The sequence below is a fragment of the Lonchura striata genome, chromosome 3 (assembly GCF_050655825.1).
Source record: "Lonchura striata isolate lonStrDom1 chromosome 3, ASM5065582v1, whole genome shotgun sequence".
NCBI lineage: Eukaryota > Metazoa > Chordata > Aves > Passeriformes > Estrildidae > Lonchura > Lonchura striata.
Window position 1 is genome coordinate 33026325 of NC_140705.1, and position 17103 is coordinate 33043427.

The following is a 17103-nucleotide window of genomic DNA, read 5'->3' on the forward strand; positions in this document are numbered from 1 at the left end:
ATCCACCCTGGGTGGAGAGCATGGAGCTTGGCTGAGCATGGTGGTTTTTTTAAAAAAAAAAATAAAGTAACACATGCTTGGTACCTTAAATTTATCAGTAACCCAATGTCACAAAACCAAATGCCTCTTAAACCTCTCAGTGAATGAAGTTGTCCTGAGTGCATTTGGTCCTGAGTGGACCAAAATGTATTTCTACTGAAATATAATTGACTGTGGGAGATCCCTGTGCTCTGTTCATGTTTAGGAGTTTATTTGATGCCATCATTGTAAAGCTTTCTCTTGTATGTTATTTTGGCTAAGCTTTCTTTTGCAAAATAATATTTTATAAGCCTGGTGGAATTGGAAAGATATTTTTATCCAGAAAGAAAAAAATAATTTTGCTACTGTACTAACTCTTCTCCCTCCTGTCTGGGAGCAGTCCAAAAATAATGCATCACAGGATGAACTATGTGTTATGCACTTGTACCTACTTTTACTGAAACTCAAAGCAACACTGTATCTTCTAGTTAGTAAAACAACAGAGCTTAAAAGATAATTCCATAAATTATCAAGAACAAAGAAGAATTTTTGGTTTTTGCCTTTGGGATCACCCATTAGCAGATTTGTTTTAATTTTGAAATTTTCATGCCATTTTTTCAAGGCAGTTGTGAAGTGAAGCAATCAAACTAGCAGAGGTGGAGGATCAAAATCCCCAGTTCATATAAAGCCAACACTGATCTAAATTTGCCACAGTGTCAATATGCCATCACAGACGTAAATAGCATGTGCCTATTAAACAAAGGAAAGAAGCTTCCTTGGACCTATTTTCAGGCATAAAAAAACCCCTAAATTTTCTGCCTTTTGTATTTGTTTTTCCCTTATGAAAATTACATGCAGGTCTTAGCATACTAAAAAAAAAATCCAGCAAACTTAGTCTTTGTAAACTTGTTTTTTGTTTGGTTTTGGCTTTGGTGGGGTGTTTTTTGTTGGTTTGTTTGGGTCTTTTTCCTTTTATGGAAGGAATATGCTAACTGGAGAAATGTTACAGATGAACTGTGCAAGGGAACTCTAAGTGGTCGCAGACAGCCCTGACCTCATGACAAACCCTGGCTGGAAGTATGGGAGTGGATTAAAGATATTTGGGTAGCCCCTGTGCTCTCTATGAGTTCATAGTGGCAAGAAAACTATCCTTGCTTTCACCATACTTCGTTTTTTACTTCTTGCAATTCATAATTATGCAATCAACAACTGCAAACCTGTATTGGGCGTTGGAGGGACAAGTTCTGCTTATTGCTTTCAGGAATTCAGAGTCAAGTAGTAGTTTGTGGTACAGCTTTTTTCCATAAGAAAGCAAAGAAGGAAATATTCCTTTTCCAGTCAAAACTGGTTTTCTCTTGTTTGGGATTTTTTTCCTGAGATGATAAAACATTTTGTTTATCAGAATTCCTTCCTGAGAAGTGAAAATGTGGCCTGGCTATATATATGCACTATACCACTAATATTTTAGAAATTTTAGATTTCCTCAAGTTTCAGTATTGATGGTGTACTTTTAAAATGGGATTTTATATTGGACTTCAAAACTGTAAGCAGATGAGAATTCCTGTGGCAAAAAGTGCTGAAGGTTAAGGAGTTCCCTACTTCAATTTTCTGACAAAAATAGGGAATCACATCTAAACCCCAAATTTGATATGCATAATTTTTCCTCAAAATAATAAACAAATTACATATTTATTGGTGGTGGAAATAAAATGAAAATAATATAACTCTTCTGTTCCTCTGGTAAGGTATAAATTTACAATTAAAATTGTAATTATTTTTTCAGCTTACTTTCCTTTTTTTTAATTTGACCAATCTGTGATGAAGAACTAGAGCCAAATGGAGTGCAGGCTTGTGTAATGAGGAAATAAGATCTGATCACACTACTCAGGAAATTCTTGAGCACTGTAGGACTCCAATATAAACTGAGTGGGGTTTAGTGAATGGAAAGATGATTTAGTAGTAGTAATTAAAAAGTCACACAGGTAAGCAGAGTTCATGGAGTCCTGCCAGAAGTTGCTTTGAGCACATGCATTTTTAAATCATTAATATAGCTAGCCCATTCCAGTGTTTTCCCAAGTTCTCCTGTTCTCTACAAAGTTGTATATTTTTGTCCACTCAAATTTTATAGTTGTGTATTATACTTGTCATTTTACCCTCTTCCCCCTACACTTTTTCTTTCATTTTTTTTCCTTCTCTTTTAATCTACTGCAGATGACAAATGCAAATGACAAGAAGCATCAACTGTCAGCAGTGTCCTGATATAAATGGCAGAGGTCCTCCTGACTGCAGTGGGTGTTACCTTTGCTCATGCCAGGACTAAATTTAGTTTATAAGTTAAGAAACTGAGGCAGCAGGGGAAGAATTCTGGCATTACTCTGATCCTCTTTGCCATGATTTTATTTTGCTCGCTTCTGACATTACATTTATTTTTTTTTCCTGTGTGTTGTAAATAAAGAGAGCTATCCCAGACCCCCTGCATTTGGAGAGCTGAATTTCTCCAGATAGGAAACAACTTGTCTTTTTCCAAAGCCCAGTAAACAACACTCATCTAAATTGATAAAAAATCCATAAAACCCTTCAAGGGTATCATGTTTTTTCCTTGCAAATCCCAACCGGTTTGAAAAGAATTCTATCAGAAAAGAATCAAATAGGGTATACATGTTTTAGGAAGCTGAAATGGACTAAAAAACCCTCTCTCCTTCATATTTATTAATTTTCATTGTCATAATGTGCAAATGAAGCCAACTATGTCCATAATCCTTTCCTTTATTTCCTCAAACTCTCCTTTATTTTTCTTTTGTAATGGTTAGGGGACAGAGGAACATATGCTATGCTGTCTGTAGAGGAGGCCGCTTCAAAACCCCAAAGTAGTCTTGTGGGGAAATAATCTTTGAAGAATGCTTCTCCCTCCACTGGAAATGGCTGTTCTTAAAAATTTAAGAATCACAGAACTGCCTGAGAGAAAAAGTTGTAGTGCTATTGGGATTTACAAATGAGGAAACTCACAGGCATGAGTGAGATAAGGAAGAATAGAAAACCAGCTGAATGTCTTTTTTTTTTTTTTTTTTTTTTAGAGGATACGGCCTTTCAAGACCAACTTTATTTCTTGTTGTAAACTGAAAAAAAAATGGACAAACTGGTACTCCACTGAACAGTTTTAGAAGAATAAACCTAGATGGTAAAACCACTAGTGATGTAGTGATGGGGTCAGAATGTTTCCCTAATTAAAAAACAACACTGCCTTTCTCAATGAGGCATTAATTTAGACTTTGCTATTTACTCTAGTGCAGAATGGTGAAATTTAGGGAAAGGAAGGCATTTAGAAAGTGAAATGAGAGGAGCAGCTCAAGCCCAGATCTATTGGCCAGCTCATGCCTTTGCTAGAGAGGGTGAGGACAGAAGCCAGGAGCACACTTTAAGTCTCCCAAAGTACTCTTTTCCCAGCTACTCCAATCCTCAGCAGGATTTGGCACTGGCAATTAGGAAGGAGGAATACGGGATACCTGTGACTGCCTGGGGTTATCAGAAAAGCTGTAGCTCCTCAGCAGGGCAGGGGTAAAGCTGGTCCTCTGCCTGACTCTCCACCAGTAAACAATGGCAAACAGCAGCTGGGGCTGCCTGCATGGGCTTTCACTTTTCCTGGGCCTGCCAACTCCCTGGGACAATGAATACCCCAGAGGAAGTTAGCATAAAGTCTGATTTTTGTCTTTCAATAAACTAGGCCTTAGTAGACCCTAAAAACTGGGACTTTTCTGTTCAGATATTGTTAGAAATGATATTTGTTTTTGCCCATATTTTTGTGGGGGCTGTCATTATCTATCTTTCAACACATTTTTAACTTCTGTTACTAAATTATGATCTGCACAAAGCCTGATTGACTTTATTTTCACTACTTGAGACAGTTCACTTTTAATTTAGTATGGACTTGGTTGGTAATGAAATACTTATTTCAAATTTCCACAGAAATTTCCTCCTTTATCTGCAAGAGAGTGTTTTGCAGGAAATCACAGTTAAGTTAGAGATTCCATCCCAGATACACCCACTTTTCATGAAAAACTCCTTTACTGTGATTTTTACTATGGAATTACCTTGTTTCTTCCATTTATCTTTTCTCTGCCTATTATCCTGGTAAACCTTAGCTTCCTCATTAAAGAGAGACAAAATAACAGACTCAGATTTCTCCTTTTTCTGTTTGTATTACTGAAAAGCATGCTGTAAGCAAAAGTGATGCTCTTTATATATCATATAGTGGTCTAACTGCCTGGGACAAGTTTCAGAGCTATACTTTCCTATTTTGTGGGGAGAAATCTAAATGCGACATAAAGAAACTTGGCTGCAGAAGGTATCAGTTTGTAACAGGACTAAAGTTTGCCCAGTGTGTTTTGTTTCTCGAGACCTGACTGAAAGCAAACCTAACTCCCTCTCCTTCCAAACTTTGGATATAGCTGGTGTTCTTGTGTGATGTCTTGTCCACATGGACTGCTCTTCCCTTTGTGAAGAGGTCTAGCAGAAGTTTAATTGCATAGATATTGCTGTTGCAATGGTATGCTAATACCTGCTGCTGCTGTACTTCTCTGCCCTGCACTGATGTGATGCATTTCCCAAAACAAGCATGTGAACTGCAGATTTGCTTAAGGAAAGAAAAAAATAATTAAGAAAGAGACATCTTAAGCAAAATTGCTTCAGCTGGTGGTGTTGGGGGTATGATATAAAGACCAGACTGAGTATTTTTAAAATGTATGTAAGCACCTGAATTTTATGGGTGCTTTACTTGTGCCAATGCAGATCCCTTCAATAGCAGCGGAATGTACTTTTGTCAGTCACTGGAACTTCTTCCTTGGTCTTTGAGTCAGTGGTGATGAAATCAAAGGCTGACTGACAAATAGAACTGGTCACAATTTCCCAAAAAATAACTCATGATTCAGATTTTTAGATGGAAAAATCTTAATTATTTTATTTGTTGTGTTTTCTTCCAAGTGAGTTTGTTCTGTAGTTTTGATTCTTGAATCTCCACAGCAGTTGGAGAACTATTTACACTGGGCACTACAACACTGTTGAGTTTGCTCAGCCAGCTCTATCAAATAACATGAAGGCATGGAGGACTGTCAGTTCTTGTGGCTTCCTTCAAGTGCCACTGGAAATATTCCTTGTAAATAACAGCTTTGTAGAGGACTACTGATTGTTAATGAGGTGACGTGAGAGATTGTAGCCACAGTTGCCAGGGTATCATGGATAATGATGTGCTGTTCTTATGGGCTTTTCAGGACAGAGAATAAGACAGGATATTTGATAAAATATTTAATTGTCCCTCAGCCATACTGGTAGCCTGTTTGGCTTTTTATTCAAAGCTCTCATTTAGCTTTTTCTATCTGAGAATGATCCTGAATGCTTATCCTAACAGAAGATAAGTAAAGGAAAATACTTGCTACACAGTACTTCAGAATGTGACCAGGTAAAACTAAGTCTTCAATATCTCTGAAAGTTTTTATAAAAAAAGAAGAACCCAGCACTTTTAGTCTTCAGGACCTGTAGACAGGATTCCATTTTAGTGCACATCTACCCTACTCATTGTTTGTGTCTATAGTTTTATTTCTGGTAGGAACCAGAATGCATTGAAGACAGAGGGTCCACTCAGCTCTTGTACTGAGGTCAGTATATAGTATGGGATGTAGAGTCATGGGTATTTTACAATGGCATGATTTAGATGTACCTCGGGAGACACTCTGAATTGTGTGGCTCAGAAGAACTTTAGAGACTGGGCTTCTATGCAGCTATGAACCTAAGAAGCATCACTTCCACATCTTCCACTTTTGTTTTGATGTTAGCTTAGGAAGAATCCAGTTTATGGGTGTTAATAAACTTGCAAGTTCATTTCACTGAGCATTTTAAGGGCAAGGATTATGGAGGAGAGAGCTCCTCTTTTTAAGCCTGCTGTGTGAAGTAAAACATTTATGTTCAAAGACTAAGAAAAAATCTGAGTTTAGCCCATTGTCTGAGAAGCTCTTAGAACTAATACAAGGATAACAGATTAAAAGAATCAAACAAATATTGCACTAAGCAGAATATTTAATAAATAAGAAAATTAAATGGAATTCATTTGGAGTCACTTCCATAGAAGAAAAAAAAACAAAACATGAGATAAGAAACTCCTTGGAACACCCCAGGCTCTGAGGTAACATATTCTCATGTTTTAAGGCTAAAGAATGCTTTTTTGCTTTGTGAGGATTTGATTAAGTTGCGGATTTAGGATTGCCTTGTTTTACTAACTGGTCAGGAGGAGCAGTGGAGCACTGGAGGGCAGGAGGTATTGAAAATCAGGAGTGAAGTTGAATCTGTCAAGAGGAAGGAGCAGGGGGAAAGTGTTTTAAGATTTAATTTTAATTTTTCTCATTACCAATCAACTCAAAGTAAAAAATTAATCTAATTCCCCAAGTTGAGTCTGGTTTTGATGTGGCTGTAATGACTGAGTGATCTTTCCCTGTCCTTATCTTGACCCACAAGCTGTTCATCATATTTCTCTCCCCTGCACAGGTGAGAAGGGAGTGATAGAGCACCTTAGGTGGGCACCTGGAGACCAGTCATGTTCAAATCACCTGTTTGCTATGTTTGGGAGGAGCTCTCAATAAAAAGTGTGTCCATTTATTAATTTTTCTCATTTTAATATTTCCTTACATACCGCTTTTATCACAATACCTGAAAATCACTGTTCTTTGTCAGCAGACAGAGTGATAACCACTATTGCTTTTAATACCAATAAACATCTGAATTTACCAAATGCATTTTTCTCATCATTTATTAGGCTGTCTAGTCACAGACTGCTTGTGGCCTGTGGCCTATGTCTATGGGTGTTTCTGAGCTATTTGCAAAGTAGGAAAGGACTAGTATTTATGTGGGAACTATGTGATTCTCCTCAGAAGATATATAAATAACTTATCTGTGAAGATCAGTTTATGGATCTGTCTATTCTATATCTGCTTTTGTCCCAGTTCTCCCTATGTTGCTTGAACTTACCAGTACTAAGATGAAACCGGTCTATTTAAACATGCTTGTAGCACAGACTCTTTGGAAAAAAAATCTGGTTTTCTTTTCCATATATAATTTCTACCTATCCCCATTAAATTAAATTAAATTAAATTAAATTAAATAATCTCTTCAATTAAAAAATTACCACTGCGTTTTATGAGTTACCAGACTATAGATTTCATGTTCTGTTGCAATGGAGAAATTGTTTTCATATCAGTAAGAATAAGCATAATATACTTATGCTTAATATGCATAATATGCATAATATACTTATGCATATGTTTCACGCTACAAACTAGTATAGTCGTATGGTTTTTACATGCTAAATGGTGTCTACTCCTTGTTCAAATGTGATGGATTTTACTCCCAGCAATGCACTTTTGAGAAATTAGTACTGAATCTTTTCTGGTGGAGGGAAAATACAGTATTTCTTGACTACTCAGCAGGCAGGCTATTTTTAATGAAATGAAAACATCTTATGTAAAGCTAAAAGCATTTGTTTTATTAATTAATATGAATGCTCTTTCCCCAAACTATCAGCTGCTCTGTTTGAGAAAGTAGTCTACTAAGTCATATTGGATTACATGCTTATATCCATTTTTAATTACATTTGGAGGAAAAATAATAACAGCAAGAGGAAAAATAGCATCTCTTGATTATGTGAATTGGTCAGTGCTTGGCCACCTCCTCTAGAATAGCTAACTTTTATTTGGCTTTGTTTGGAAGGAGTCAGGGCCACGTGGTATAATAAAGAAGGAATATCATTATTCTCTTTAATCCTGCCTGAATTTGTCAGGTTTGGTATTAAGGAATGCACAAAGTAATGTTCAAAGAGAAAGTACTAAATAAATGAATAAAAGAAATCTGTGAATCATCTGTGAGGGAAAAAATAGGGACAGAGATGATTAGTCATATAAAATTTTTCATTTACCTTTTTAATGACTGAAATTATTTTCCCTGTAAATTAATAGAATTTGTTTTTTTCAGTTGCCAAACTCTTCTTCCAGTATGCTGAAGCTTCTGCATCCTTTCAAAATAAGTGAATAAAATCAATAATATAGAGGGTGATACAGGATTGGGTGATACAGGTAATCCTAAAGCAGAGACAGAATCAGCTGTAAAGGAAGCCTTGAGCTTCAGGTTCAGGTGGTGATGTCTAAATTGGTAGATTAAGTGTGCCATACCCCATTTTGGGATTTGGTCTAATAATATATATAATCTAAGTGTAGATCCCAATTTCTCAGAACAATTGTCACAATCACAGGCCAAAAAGTAAACCAGAGAGAGTTTAGATGTTTGTGCAAAATTTATCTACTTTTACAAAGAGATTGGGAAATGCAAAAAAAAGTGGTTTTGCTTTTGACTACTGTAGTTTCTAATCTATATCTTAATCCATTTTTCCATGATAGAAGTAATTAGTCAACAACTCTTCTATGAGAACATCAGGTCTAGATTCAGACAGTTTCAGACAGGTCTATTTTATTATTTCATTGACCTTACATTTAGTGTTCCTGTGAATAAATAGTATTTTGACTGCACCATACTTTTTATAGGTTCTGTTCTACATTTTTAGATAAGGATGAATTTTCAGATGCGCTTGGAATGACTAATTCAGCTGGAGATAGGGAGGAACAATTCCACTGATTTGTTTCTTTTTCTTCTGCTGGATATTTCCCATTAAAGGAATGTCAGATTTCTTTCCTTTCAAAGCTACAAACCCAGGAATTATACCAAAGAAATTTTTGGAGTAGCTGAAATAGAAGATCTGTCACACTAGGCAAACTAAAAGTAGAAGAGTCTCTCAGATACATAATGGCAAAAACCAACAACCAGATTTAATATGGCACCTCTAGGCAATGGTCTGATTGCCTGCAACAGTGTTTAATATATATATGCAGATACAATAAAAATGACTTCTAGTGTTTGTGTTGGTTTTTTGTTTTTATTTGTTTGAATTTTTGTTTGGTTTATTGCCTGTCACAGGCCACAGTTAGTTAGAAGCAGACTTCAGCCTACTTAGGAAACAGTATCAGCAATGAACATTTTTATTACCCCACCATTACATGTCTGAAATTTGATGGTGATGATGATGATGTCCCTAATGAGAACTAGTAGTTTAATCTACCTTGTCCAAGCGTACAGAGGATGTATGGAAGAACTATCTTAACAAAGACAGGTAGACGTCCATTTCAGCACCCATTCAGCCTCCTGTTTGCCACCAAGAACTATCCAAAATGACTTCAGGTAACTTTTGCTGTGGTTATGGTTTCTCTGTTAGGGACAATCGTCTATGAAGAACCTGGTTGAGACCATTTTTTCTTTCCTTAGGGACTGTCAAAGAGGTGCCAGGTAGTAGTGACTTCCAGTCACTGGTGGCCTAGACCAGGTTTAAATGTAGACATTAGGAACAAAAGACCTATATCCAGAATCTTTATGATTTATCTCATTTTCATCCTTGTTGCAAAACCCAAAAATTTTAATCTTTTATCTCTGCACAAAGGGAAGTAAGTGGTAGACCCTAATTTGTTAATAACAAATCAGCTAGACTTGGACCTGGAAGCAGTGAAGAGGCAAAATCTGAGTACAACCACGCTGTGTTTTTGGCTTTGACAACAAACTGTCTGACTTCACAACTGGTTTCTTTCATTGACTTGGAAAGGCAGCAGGTTTTTGGAAGCTTTGGGTAGAAATGTGCTTAATTGCTCATTTCACTTTTGAATGGAGATGCTGCAACAGAGGGGGAGCTGGTTGAAGTACCAGAGTAAGTTGTTTGAATATTGCTTTCTGTGATTTGGCCTAGAAACCTACTGGCTGTCACACTAACTGGACCTCTATCAAGATGAACATTTGTTTCCTGTCTCAAATCTGGAAAGTTAAGGTTTCCCAGTAGGTCATGGTTTTTAAAGACCTCATTAGACAATTCTATAGTAGCATTGAAGTTTTCTGTGCAGGTAAGTGGATGGTTACTTCCATCCTTGAGGTTGTCTAGTAGTAAGACCTTGCATTATTTATTTAAGATTGATATGGGGTTTTGAACAAAGCAAATCCTGTTTTGCTCAAGCTATCTCTTATAATCCTAGTCTTATTGAATCACCAATATCTATCGCTGTTTGTGACCTGTGTTTCTCTTTCATGCAAGCCCTTTATGCCCTTTAGTGCTGTGCTGCAATAGTGGCTGTTATTTCCCAGCTTCTCTCATTCTATCCCATCCCTTTTCATATTCTGTACCTGATGTTCAAGTTCTTCTGTTTCATTGTCTAGAGTCATTACCTTGTTATATAAATGTCCTGTTTGTTCCGGAGAACAGGGTTACACTTATGTAACTTCTACCATTTAAAAGTTAGGTCTCTGAGCTGAGAGGGGTCTTCTGTGTTTCCCCTGTTCACAACTGAGGGAAATGGGCAAATCCAGAGGTTGATTTATCCCATCTGTTTCAGGCACTTAATTTAGGATGAGATGAATAATCTGCTGAATGCATTTTATCTTTCTGATGTGACTATAAATGGAGGTGGATGATTATAGTAGGACAGATGCACAAATGTAACATAGCTGATGTTAGGTGAGATTAACCTGGAACCTAGACAAACCTAATTGTCCAAGTTCCCTCAATAATACAGAAAAAAATTAGCACAGCCAATCGGTACTTGTTCCCCTGTATATTTGGATGTCATGAATTGCTGTTTGGAATGCCTCTAGAAATTAGGGCGGAAGTCTAGCCTTGCTTAAATTCATTTCTGATAGCTAAAACAGGAGACATGCACGTCACTCAAACTGGGACACCATAGATATACTATTGTTACCAGCAGTAATGCTTTCTTTCTCCTTAAAACCAGACTTAAACACTCTGATATTCTTTCATCAACTATGCCAACTTTGAATCTAATTTCTCGCTGCCTATGGGCTAAATCTAACCACAGAAATTATACAAACATATCCCAGAATCTTTCCCATGTCACTGCAAATAAATACCATTTTTCTTTATGTCTCCCATATGAGTTTTATAGAAATTGTGCATATCCAGGAAGCCACATAGAAAATCATATTTCTCTTTTCACCATCCTCAAAGATGTTAGTTTTGTCTTAATTATCTTGTTTTAATACCTCATATTTAGTAAGTTGCAAGATATTAAAAAAAAAAAAAGAAGAAGAGAGAGATAGCATGAATTAAGAATAGAAAGTGAATGCACAATTCTCTGGGATAAAAATGAGCAACCCAAATACAATTAATGAGTCGCAAAGCAGAGTCTGGAACCTGAAAAGATCTGCTCCCTGTTAACCATGGTAAATTGGGCACAGTGGGCCACTGGAAAAGGACAAGTGTGATGATTTTCTGAATGGAGAACAGCGAGTTTCATTAAGACTTCACTTTTGTGAGATAACTGTCACAACCAGTTTAGCATGAAAGTTTGACCTACTCAATATTTAAAAAAAATTGCAAATTGGTCACTGAGAAATTGAACAGGCACCTGCTATTCTCACAATGTGCCTTATTTCAACCCTTATTCCCAACAAAAGAGGAAACTATATGTCACTGGTAACTCTGTTTACTGAGAAATCTTCTGCTGTGAAAATACTGCTAAGGTTAATTAGCACTATATAGGGTCAATTTTTTGAAAACAAGACACATATCATCACTTACATTATTCAATTCAAAAAACTGACATTCAGTTTTATTGACTTACAGCACCTCAGTTGCAGGATGTTAGTTCACTACTGGTCTTAGGTTCTACCTAGCAGTTTTTTTCACATAAAAATATTCTGGATATACCATGGGCTTTGTTGTTTAATAATCAAAAGGTGTGCAGTTCCAGTCTGCAGCCAGAATCCATTATTTACTGAAATCAGCTGGAACTGAATGAGAATAATAGCCCAGAAACAGGTAGACTTTGTTAATGGATTATTCATGTTTCAATTAACTAAACCAATTTAGACTTTGTTTGTCAGCTGTCGAATTAATGGCAACCATTTTCCTTGGGTTAAAGAGAAGGTGAATGAAAATGGCATTGCAGAAGGATAGGTAGCACCTCCTAGCATCCTGGTGTAGTATCCAAACGGTTGTACGGGTATAGAGAGGTTTTCAAACTTGAATTAAATATTCACATACCTTAGAAGTGTACTTGCTCAATGAGCAGCTGCACACTTTATAGTTTTTAAATGAATATATTAATCTCTCTAGGCCATTCATCCTATTTTCTGGGTTTTTCAAATATAAAAAAGGTATAGTGATGAGTTCTGACCATAAATGACTTTCTCATGAGTGAAAGTAGAGTAGTTTCTCATAGTCTTTATGGTGGAACCAGGAGATGAATAAGGAGGGAGCTTTGATTTGGCAAACCATCTAAGCCAGAATTTAATGAGTATTAATGGAGAACAGCATGGCTGCAGAAAGTTGGGCATCAAGCCTAACATTTGTTTAGTAGAGACATCCCCATCATGGCAGGCAGCAAAGCTGGGTAAATAGAGAGGGAAGGACTTCTGTGGGACCTGAAATAAGAGGAGAAATTCAAATTAAATGCATCAGTGAAATGAGAGTCAAAAGACCTTCACTTATTATCTATGTCCTTCTACTTAAAAATGTCATTCTTTGAAGGAAAGTTGGAATGCTTTGTCCCATTTGCCTGGTATGATGAACTAGGCTACGTGTCACAATGAAAGTATACTTTGTTCATTAAGTAACTAAAACTATGAACTCTCTCTTGAGTTATTTATTAGTCTAATGAAAAGGATTAAACATTTAATTGAAGTTTATATATCTATTAAATTTGGACTTCTATGTTATTATTAAATCTGTGTCTCTATACGTGATGTAACAGTTCATTTGTTTAACTATGGGATTAAATTTTTTTTGAAACAAGGGAACTCAGGGTTCTTTATATGCCTTGGACCTATCATAAGAATATGCATGAGGAAGTGATGATCACTGGAAGCAGTGGCAAACCTTGGCCCAGGTGCCAAATAGATTCCACTGGGACATTTTGTGCAAGTCTCAGATGTGTTTCAGATCTACCTCCTTTGCCTTAATGAGCCTTGAGGTGCTCCTTACCCAGTGTCTATGGGATTGTGTTTCTCCCTGTGGCATGAGCCTCCTGTTGGGTCACTCTCTGAGGATGCTCCTGCCTGTAGGATGGATGTTTGCTGGGTCATAGGGGTGTGCTGCTGGCTGAGCATGTTGACTCCAACACCTTCCAAATACCACTTTAAGTCCTCTTATGGGTGAAGGGAAGGATTTCTGCTTTGCTTTTCTGTTTCTTCTTTAAGAGAGTGCTTTGATAACTCAGCTGTTACAATTACCTGCCTCTCACATGGATGCTGATGATCTCCAGACTGAGAATGAGCTCCAAGAGGCTCTTTGAGACTGCTGCAATAGGTGCTTCTGAGGTGTCATGTGTCTCTGTGCAGGAGCACTAGAATTTTTCTTGCGTTTTATGGGTTTTTTCAGTGATTTGGGTCTCACAAAATGGTAAATTATTTTTCTTCACTTCCCCTCTGCTCCCCACTTTGCTGTGGGACATGCCCCTCTACTCATCTGTAGAAGCTAAACAGCTTCCTACATTGGGGTGCCACTCAAAATTCCTTCTTCTTTTTTTTTTTTTTTTTTTTTTTTTTTTTTTTTTTTTCTGTTTTGGTTTGACGAACAAATGGCAAACCAAAATCCTCTTTGCTAAACCTAAGTATAACCTTTCTCCATTTTCCTGGTATTACTGGAAAACTGCAAAGCTGTCATACCTTTTAAATGATGCACAATGAAGTGCTAAACCAGAGTTGCAATTTACCCTGGCTTATAAATTTCTGACAGATGCCAAGAAAGGGCAGGGTGCCCCATTTGACTAAACTGGAAAATATTCCATGGAAGACAAGTCTACCTCACTGTTTTATTTATCATTTCCGTAAGCTTGTCTACCTCTTCAGTCAATATCATAAATATCAAGAGCAAACAGTAAATGTCTGTAGTTTTACACAGTTACACAGAAGATTGGCAGTGGATTCCCATGCTTTTAAAGGGCTGCCCCAGTCTCAGTCAGGGCTGTAGTTCACTGCAGGTGCTGGAAAAAAGAGACTGTGCTGTAGACATAGATTTCAGTCACTGAATTTCAGAGGCTGCCTCTGCTTAGCCCTCAGCTGATGTTATCAAACTCATAGGCAGCTAATTAATACAGTTCACAGTGTACATTCTAAATATTAGATTCAAGAGATCCGTTCAGATTTTTGGTGTCGCATTAAGTTTTACCTGTAGGCAAGCTTTCAATGACTTCGCAAGATACAAAGTGGAAGAATCATGGCTCTAATTCTGTGCATCCCAGAAGGCTAGAACTGATCTTGGAACTGAAAATTCACATTCGAAAAAGTAGAACTTCTGATCACAGTCTGAAAAAGAATTCTAGGGGAATCACTTGGTAGGCAATAGAGCTCAGCAGGCATTCTGAAGCGGGACCTGTCACTCTCAGACATCTGTATGACAAGATTATCTGCTTCCTAGAAATGTCTATTCATCCATTAGTGAAAAAAGCATGGAAAAAGCTTATCTGTGTGGGTGCTGACTATCAAACTGACTCTGATAGTTTTGCCAATATGACATTTACAATGTCCTGACAAAAGCATTGGGCAGAGAAAGAAGCTTAATGGAAATTCTTGACTGACACCTTAGAAAATGGAGGATTTTTGTAGAACAATCTCCCTTAATCACTTCTTTAAAAAACCCAATCATCAAATTTTGTAATAAATTTTAGTTGCATTGATGATTTCTACTCCAGGGTTTGTCCTGAGCTGCAAAGCAGAGGGATGCTCCAGGTAAGGATAGGTGTTTTTTGGCAGTTGTGTGTGGGCAAGGAATGTTTAAACAGCACCTGTCTAGGCTAAATCTGATTCAAATCAATGCCACAAGAACATGAAATTCTGTGATATATTACTAATGAAACTAATAAGGAAAGAGATGTATCAGTCCAGAGGAGAAAAACAGAAAAACGCCTCCTTTTTTCCTTTCCTTTTTTTTTTTATCTGCACTTGTATGGACAATTTCACTTTGAAAGCAGTATGCTTTCAGAAGTTAAGTACTCCTGCAGATTCAGAGGGAAGTATTTCCATATTGAGACAGGTGGGTAAAAAACACTTCATTTTTTTATTATTACTGGTGAAAAAATTTGATGAGTAAATGTTAAATTCCTTCATGTGTCTTAAAATTTATATTTAAAATAGACACTTAAAAAGGGGTTAAAAGTGAACATCCTTGAGAGAAAACCTAAAATTTTAGGATTTTAGCAATTGGTATTGCCATCCTACTATCAAAATTCAGTGTTTTCTACTGATTTGGCACATGATTCTTCAGCTGTGTAAGAAGTCGTTGGATTGAGATAATGGAGCTCCAGTAGTAGTGTGGATAGGATGCAACATAACAAAAATTTTAGGGCATGAAATTAGTCCAGAATTTCTCCTGTCTCATGTTTATGTGGTAAGAATAATCTGCTGGAATAAGACAAGAATGGCAATGGCTTTTAAAAACGACACATCCAGTATGTTGAAGATTGGCTACATTGCACAAGGAAGGGCGCTGTGTTGCCTTCAATGATTAGCTATGGATCTGTTGTAGCTGTTAAGGCGAGTGTGTAGCAATTCCTACACAGCCTGGGAAAGAAGCAGAATGAACTTTCAGATGAATAATTGGTTCCCTTTCTAAGCAAATATTTTTCATTTTTTCAGTAGCTAGAGAATGCTGCTGTTTCTGTTGACTCTGCTCTCTAGTAAGAGAACAGTCTTGCTTTCCAGGCCATTGCATGAAGCTGAAATCTGTTTGGAGATGTTTTCTGTTCTGAAAATGCAGCCTGGGGGAGATGAGCTTAGAAGTTGCTGTCACCCAGAAGAAAACGGTGATCTGACAGTTTCACTGCGGCACAAATGCGTAACTGCATTATACCAGGAATTTGTGCTGCCAGGACATGTGCACAGACAGTACATGTACATCATAAAGCAAGCTGGGGGCAAGCAAGACCTGTGGAAAATGTGTTGTAACATATCCTGTGATACTGAAAGAAGAAGGGAGGAAAACATAGATGAGGGTCTGCTAAAGCCATGTTTATTCACTGAGTTTCTCCGTATTTGAACTGGTAAAAAGAACAATGTATGAATGTCCCACTTGGTTTCTAGCAACTGGGCTAATCCTAGGGGAAATTGTCCCTCAGTGGAGGCAAGTCTGTAAAAGACAAGGGGAGAAAGTTAACAAGGTTCAAAGATTGCCGCATCTGCAAAGCCTGAGCGCTGGCAAAATTCTGCAGTGATGGAGGTAGAGTTTACCTTGTCAGTCTGAGACAGAACCAGGTTCATTTAGAGTGTCTCTCACCAGATATTTGGCTTTATTTTCTTAAAACTACACATAAGTAAGGGGCTTTTCAGCACCTCTGCTACCAACACCTTGCCATGCAAACCCAGTGAAAACATAAACATCCTTTGGAGCCATTATTACCTGCTTTTTACACAAGCATTCAACTTTGGTCCTTATGTTTCTTTCATTCACTTTCATTGTCCACCTTGCAGAGGGCAGATTTCATCCAAAGGGTTGGGGCACTTTGAATTCCATTCTTGACAAAAATACATTCAGGTCCTCCCAAGTTTCTTTGATGTGCTGATTTTATATGTTAATTGTATAAACGGCTTCAGTTTTAGCATCTAACTGAGAAGATTGCTTAGCAGTGTATTTACTGTAGTGGATTCCTCTAGGACACTACTTCATCTGCACAGTTTCATAGCATGTTACTGACACATCCTCTTTGAGCTTGACTGAAGCCTCCTCTTGGAGTTTTCAGAGTTTCTGGCACACATTGCCTTACCCAAGCTGGACTGACTGCACTTATTACCCTGCATTTGTCTTTTCCCTGTAAGAGTACATATTGTACTCACTCACCTTCAGTCTTTGGGATGCCATTTGTTCTCTATGACCAGAAGTGTCATAATCACTTCATATGTTCTTTAAGTTTTAATTACTTCAGGGCAAATTGTATCAGGTCATAATACTAGTTTATCCAAATATTCTTTGAAGTCTCATGTCCCTATCCTTCCTGTGTTTTCACTTGT

General features: G+C 37.3%; 1 long non-coding RNA gene across 2 annotated transcripts in view; it reads left to right on the forward strand.

Moving 5' to 3' along the window:
• LOC110479159 (uncharacterized) overlaps positions 1-17103 on the forward strand; it is a 134603-nt gene continuing 117500 nt past the window's right edge. For both annotated transcript variants that reach the window (XR_014953650.1, XR_014953651.1), the window contains exon 1: positions 1-17103. This exon is cut by the window's right edge. This is a non-coding gene — a long non-coding RNA (uncharacterized LOC110479159).